The sequence below is a fragment of the Mustelus asterias genome, chromosome 20 (genome assembly GCF_964213995.1).
Source record: "Mustelus asterias chromosome 20, sMusAst1.hap1.1, whole genome shotgun sequence".
Taxonomy (NCBI): domain Eukaryota; kingdom Metazoa; phylum Chordata; class Chondrichthyes; order Carcharhiniformes; family Triakidae; genus Mustelus; species Mustelus asterias.
The window spans coordinates 56,786,544-56,793,210 of NC_135820.1; the positions used below are offsets into that span (position 1 = coordinate 56,786,544).

Consider the following 6,667-nt stretch of genomic DNA (forward strand, 5'->3'; position numbering starts at 1 on the left):
CTGCAAAGAACACGACCTTCGGTACTAATACATGTAGCTTCCAGTACAAGCACTGTGAGCCCAACCGACAATCTTAGATTGGTTATCAGCATAATTCTTAGCATACTGAGGATTATTTAGTAAATGTTGTTCAATTACAGAATCACATCTAACGTTGGACAATGTGCTTTGACTTTTGCAAGCTTGGGCTGGTTGTGTGGTTTGCTCCTTGCCAATTGCAAACAGGGCTGGCTCACGTTGTTTGATCCGATCCAACAGTCTTTGGGACTGTGGCCTACATACGTTACACTGGCACTGAAATTCATTTGCCACATTATTCATTTGGGTGGGAGGCAGAACATCTTTTTCACTTGAAGGCAGCATCGAAACGTAGAAAATAGGAGCAGGAGTAAGTGCCATTTGGCCCTTGGAGCCTGCTCCATCATTCAGTGTTATCATGGCTGAACATCTATCTCAACCCCATACCTCCGCTTTCTCCCCATACTTCTCGATCCCTTTAGTGTCTAGAAACCGATCTACTATTTTAAATATATTGTGACTTAGCCTCAATAGCCTTCTGTGATAGTGAATTTCATAGGTTCGCCACACTCTAAGAGAAGATATTTCTCCTCATCTCAGTACTAAGTGGCCTACTTCGTGTCCAAAGACTGTGACACCTTGTTCTAGAGCCCCAGCCAGAGGAAATAACATCCCTATAATAGTGCATTTATAACATGGTCAAACAGGTTGAGTATCAACCTGAAAATCTTTCCAACGTGCCAGCGGCTGGTAAGAGCAGAAGAGACTCCTGGTCAGCCATGCTTGATATGGAGTGACGCCTCTCAAGCTCTAAGCCTCTGGTGACACAATAGTGACCTGTTCCAGGAATAGCTAGCCACGGAAACAGACAAAAGTCTGCCTTAGTTCGCCCCTAAGTGCGGGAAGAGAATTGGAATGGAACATTTGTCACTCTCAATCTGCCAGGAATGTTCCAGAATTTACAGAATTTTGGAAGATGACAACCAATGCATCCAATATTTCAGTGGCCACCACCTTTGCTGCCCTGGGATATAGATTATCAGGCCCCAGGGAGTTATTGGCCTTCAGTGTTAGAATGTAACCAATGATAACATTGGATCTATTGTAGTGTGACCAAAGGTAACATGCTGTAAGGGTCAGCTCACCCAATAAGCTATGTAATCAATGACAAAATTATGTGGTGGTCAGCTGACCTGCTGACTCAGTATAAATAAGAAGCTGTTGGGGTTTGTGGGAGCTTGGAATGGCCCAAGGTGAGGTCTCAAGTGTTGGAGTAAGGAAGTTTTTTTTTATTAAACCTTTTTCTTTGATTTATAAGTTGGAGTAAGTCGTGTTTTTGTTTTATTGCCTGCAACTGAAGAGTCCCTTCTGGTGGATCAACATTCAGTCCCATTAATTTGTCCATCACTTTTTTTAGTAATACTACTTTTCTTCAATTCCTCCTTTTCACTAGACCCTTGCTTGGTTCCCTAGCATTTCTGGGAAGTTATGTGTGCTTTCTTCAACCTCAACCAGCATCACTGTAAACAGATTACTTGGTAAATTATTTGATTGTTCTCAGTTGGACTTTGCTATGTCCAAATTAGCTTCTAAATGTGACGACCCAACAAGAGCGACTATGGGCCTGATTTTACCATTTTGAGTATAAGTGCCGAATCTGGGCGTCAAACAGATCTGCGCCTGGAATCCTCTTTCCAGCGCGCCCATACGTGTTTTGCCGGCTCCGGTCCGATTCGCGCTGTGGGCGGGGCTTAGCGCTGCCGGAACGATCGGAGCTCTGAACTGCGCATGCGCAGTTTGAAAAAAATCTGAAGCAGCGCGCTCGGGCGCAAAAGAAAAAAGCAGAGAGAGTGGCTCTCTGACACAGACCATCTGGGAGGGGGGGGGGTGGTGGGGGTGGGAGGAGAGGGGGTGTGATGTATCATCCTCGGGGGGGGGGTTGGGAGGGGGTGTGACCGATCATCCCCTTGGGGGGGGGCGGTTGGGAGGAGAGGGGGTGTGACCAAACATCATCCCCTGGGGTGGGGGGGGGGGGGGGGCTGTTGGAGGAGAGGGTGTGTGATGTATCATCCTCTTGGGGGCGGGGGGGCCGCTGCCACTCTGCGGCCGATCCCTCCTCCCCACCGGAGGAACGAATCCCTCCTCTCCGGAGTGGCCACATACTTCAAACACCACAATTGTCATTATTCACCTCTGCAGAACCCCCTGCCCCCTACCTCCCCACCGATCGGCCGCAGAGTGGCAGCGGAACCCCCCCCAGAGGATGATACGTCACACCCCCTCTCCTCCCACCTCCCCCCCCCCCCCCCCCCGCGATGATCGGTCACACCCCCGCCCCTCCCCCCAGGGGATGATCGGTCACACCCCCTCTCCTCCCCCACCCCCCCCCCACCCCCCCAGAGGAGGAGCTGGGTCAGAGAGCCGTTGCAGTCTCTGACCCCGCTCTTTGGAGGCTGCAGGGGCGACTTCGGATTTTTATTCGGCAGGTCGATTAGAGCGCGGATCCGCATCGGACCAGAAGGCGGTAAAGTGGGATTTGGCGGTAGAGTTGGGCGCGCGGTTCATTAAGTCGATTTAAATGTATGCAAATGCAATTAAATTGTCGGGCCGCCCGATTGGCCTGCGCCCGAATCTGGTGTCGGTAAAGCCGCGATCTGCTCGGAATTGGGTGCAGATCGCGGTATAGGCTCGGCGTCCAACTTTACCACGATTTCGCGCCCGTTTTGGTAAAATCGGGCCCTATATGTTAAATCTAAGTGAACATGCTTTGGGCTATCATGAAAATGCAATAGACAGTATGTGAATACCTTGTGATTATCCCTGTCCCTGCAGCAATCTACATTTACATTTTAGTAATGATTGATTTGTTTTATCTAGCTTTCTTTTCTTTGACTTCACTTGCGCCAATGAGCTCATGGGGCAGAAGGGTAAGGGGGGGCAGAAGGGTAAGGGGAGGCGGAAGGGTAAGGGGAGGCGGAAGGGTAAGGGGAGGCGGAAGGGTAAGGGGGGGGACGGAAGGGTAAGGGGGGGCGGAAGGGTAAGGGGGGGGCGGAAGGGTAAGGGGGGGCAGAAGGGTAAGGGGGGGCGGAAGGGTAAGGGGGGCGGAAGGGTAAGGGGAGGCAGAAGGGTAAGGGGAGGCGGAAGGGTAAGGGGGGAGGGGGAAGGGTAAGGGGAGGCGGAAGGGTAAGAGGAGGCATGCCGCTACATATAACCTCCTTCTACAAAGGGTGCTGAGCAAAGGTTCCACACGACCATAAGATCATTAAAAAGTAGGAACAGGATTGGCCATTCATGCTGAGGCAATTCACAATTGTGTGAATCAGCAGCAGGTAAAAAATAACATGTGATATGTCAGAGGATTAAAGACAGCTAAACATAGCACAACTTTGATTATGAAATATGAGGCAGATGGTAGGAGATGTGTAGAATAGGGGCCCGGACAAATTTCTAACCCAGCTGTCTTCTTTGCCCCTCTCTGGGACCAATGCAGATTGACTGGTCATCCTTTGCCCTGTTGAAGTACATTCACTGTCATAATGGGCGGCAGGGTGGCACAGTGGGTAAGCACTGCTGCCTTAGTGCCAGGATTCCCGGCTTGGGACACTGTCTGTGCGGTGTCTGCACATTCTCCCTGTGTATGCGTGGGTCTCCTCCAAGTGCTCTGGCTTCCTCGCACAGTCTGAAAGACGTGCTGGTTAGGTGCATTGACCATGCTAAATTTTCCCTTCATGTATTCGAACAGGCATCAGTGTGGCGACTAGAGGATTTTCACAGTAACTTCATTGCAGTGTTAATGTAGGCCTACTTGTGACACTAATAAATAAACTTTACTAATGCAGGAAACATGGCAGTCAATTTGCACACGCTGAGTTCCCACAAACACCAGATTAACCTGTTTTTATGTATTGAATAGGGGATAAGTATTGACCAGGAGACCAGGAGAACCTCCCTACTCTTAATCTAATAATCCCATGGAATATTTTCTATCCACTTGAAAATGCAGATATGGCCTCAGGTTAGCACGTCTTTCGCAAGAAAATACAGCCAAGTCTGCTACTGTAGGCCTTCCATCTGCATTTGAAACTCTTTCCCCTATAGACCATCAACCCCATCCCGCTTCCTGGCAATTATCTGACACTGAACAAGGCTGTTCTCAACCTTGGTGATGCACATTATCCCAAAGTGAGCTTCTGCCACATATTGACATCATATCTAAGCAGTGCCTCCTATTTTTACGTCCATAAAATTGCCTGACTCTACCTTGCCTCAGCACATCTGCTCCTGAAACTCCCTTCCTTTGTTATCATTTGACGTGAGTTTTCAAATGCTCTCCTGGTCTGCCTCCCATCTTCTATCCTGCATTAACTTCAGCTCATTCAAAACTCTGCTGTCCATATTCTAACTCGTACCACGTTGCACCATCCATCACCTCTGTGCTTGCTAATCTACATTGACTCCTGGTTTGGCAATGCCTTATTTTGAATATTTCCATGCTTGTTTTCAGATCCTTCCACGGCCTCAACCTCCATTTCTCTGTAACCTCCTCCAGCTCCACAACCCTCTGAAACCTCGGTGCTCCTTCAAAACTGTCCTTTTGTGTATCTCTTATTTTAATCGCTACATCATTCGCAGCCATCCCTTCAGCTGCTTCAGCCGAAAGCACTGAATTCCCTCCCTAAACCTTTCCTTCTCTCCATGTATCTCACCTCATTTAGGTTTCCTCATTAAAACCCACCTCTTTGACTCAGCTTTTGGTAATTTTATCTAATATCTCCTTTTGTGGTTGGGTGTCAAATTTTATTTGATGAAGCTGTGATGAAGCTAGGAATGATTTATAATGTTAAAGGCACTATATAAACTGTAAGTTCTTGTTAATGGGCAGAAAGTTTGTATGGCTCCACATACAGCTTTGCAACATGCGCTTCTAAAAGATGAGACATCTTGCCAGAACAAGATTCACATTTAAAGTTTAAAGTTAAAGTCACAAGTAAGGCTTACATTAACACTGCAATGAAGTTACTGTGAAATTCCCCTAGTCGCCACAGTCCGGTGCCTGTTCGGGTCAATGCACCTTGTTTCTTCAGAAGGAACTCTTCAAAATTCAGCTAATGAAACAACAACAAAACTTACTCCAACTTATAAATCAAAGAAAGGATTTAATAAAGAAACATCATTACGCCAAACTTGGGGCCTCACCCTGGACCACTCCAAACCACCCACAATTCTATGTAGTTCCTTATTTATAGTGAATCAGTTGGTCAGCTGACTATTACATCACTCTGTGATTGGTTCCATGTTTTACTGGGTCAGCTGACCCTTACATTTTGTTCCCATTGGTCACATTACATCCAATACAAATTTGTCATTGGTTACATACCTAACACACCTAACCAGCACATCTTTCGGACTGTGGGAGGAAACTGGAGCACCCGGAGGAAACCCACACAGACACAGGGAGGACGTGCAAACTCCACACAGACAGTGGCCCAAGCCGGGAATCGAACCCGGGTCCCTGGCACTGTGAGGCAGCAGTGCTAACCACTGTGCTACCATACATGAATTAGAATGAATGCAAGGTCAAGCATGCATTCCACATCAGCTCCACACTCCTATCAAATGAACCAGATGTGCAACATATTCATTTGATTTAAATGTCTGTATCAATGGTGAAATGTGACAATTTCACGCTTAGCTTGTTGGGTGCAGTTTTGGTCTCGTTTTCTGAGGAAGGATGTTCTTGCTCTCGAGGGAGTGCAGCGAAGGTTTACCGTGGTTAATTCTGGGGATGGTGGGACTAATGTATGAGGAGAGATCGACTAGGTTAGGATTGTTTTTGCTGGAGTTCTGAAGAATTGGGGGGGGATCTCATTTTGAGACTTATAAAATTCTAACAGGACTAGACAGGGTAGATGCAGGGAGGATGTTCCTGATGGTGGGGGAGTCCAGAACCAGCGGTTACAGCCTGAGGATTCGGGGTAGACCATTTAGGATGGAGGTGAGGAGACATTTCTTCACCCAAAGAGTGGTGAACCTGTGGAATTCATTACCACAGGGAGCAGTTGATGCCAAAACACTGAATGTATTCAAGAGGTGGCTCGATATAGCACTTGGGGTGAATGGGATCAAAAGTTATGGGGGGACTTCTTACTGTGCCCACCCACCCCAGTGCAATGCCGGCACCTCCACATCAGAGTGAGTCGTGTGAGAGCTGTTTTTGAAGTTTGAGAATTTCCCCAGAAAGGGGGTGGTGCACCGTTCCCGGAGACACTGCAATACTGGGCCGATACGTAGAGTGGATGGAGCAAGCCTCTATTCCATCTCCCTGCTCCAAAAATCAATTTAATACATGGTCCCCAGATAAGGGACGTATCAGATATTAAACTGATAAGAACAGATACTACACTTGATCTTAGCCAAGCAGGATTAGGCTATTGATTTGGACAATCAGCCATGATCATGATGAATCATGATCTGTGGAGCTGTGGGCGGCAAGGTAGCACAGCGGTTAGCACTGCTGCTTCACAGCTCCAGGGACCTGAGTTCGATTCCCGGCTTGGGTCACTGTCTGTGTGGGAGTTTGCACATTCTCCTCGTGTCTGCGTGGGTTTCCTCCAGGTGCTCCAGTTTCCTCCCACAGTCCAACCCAGTA

At 47.9% G+C, this 6,667-nt stretch overlaps 1 non-coding gene across 1 annotated transcript; it reads right to left on the reverse strand.

Moving 5' to 3' along the window:
- Window positions 1-6,260: 6,260 nt before the first annotated feature.
- Window positions 6,261-6,450, reverse strand: LOC144508763 (U2 spliceosomal RNA). The gene has a single exon (XR_013500330.1). It is a non-coding gene; the product is annotated as a U2 spliceosomal RNA (small nuclear RNA).
- Window positions 6,451-6,667: the final 217 nt, after the last annotated feature.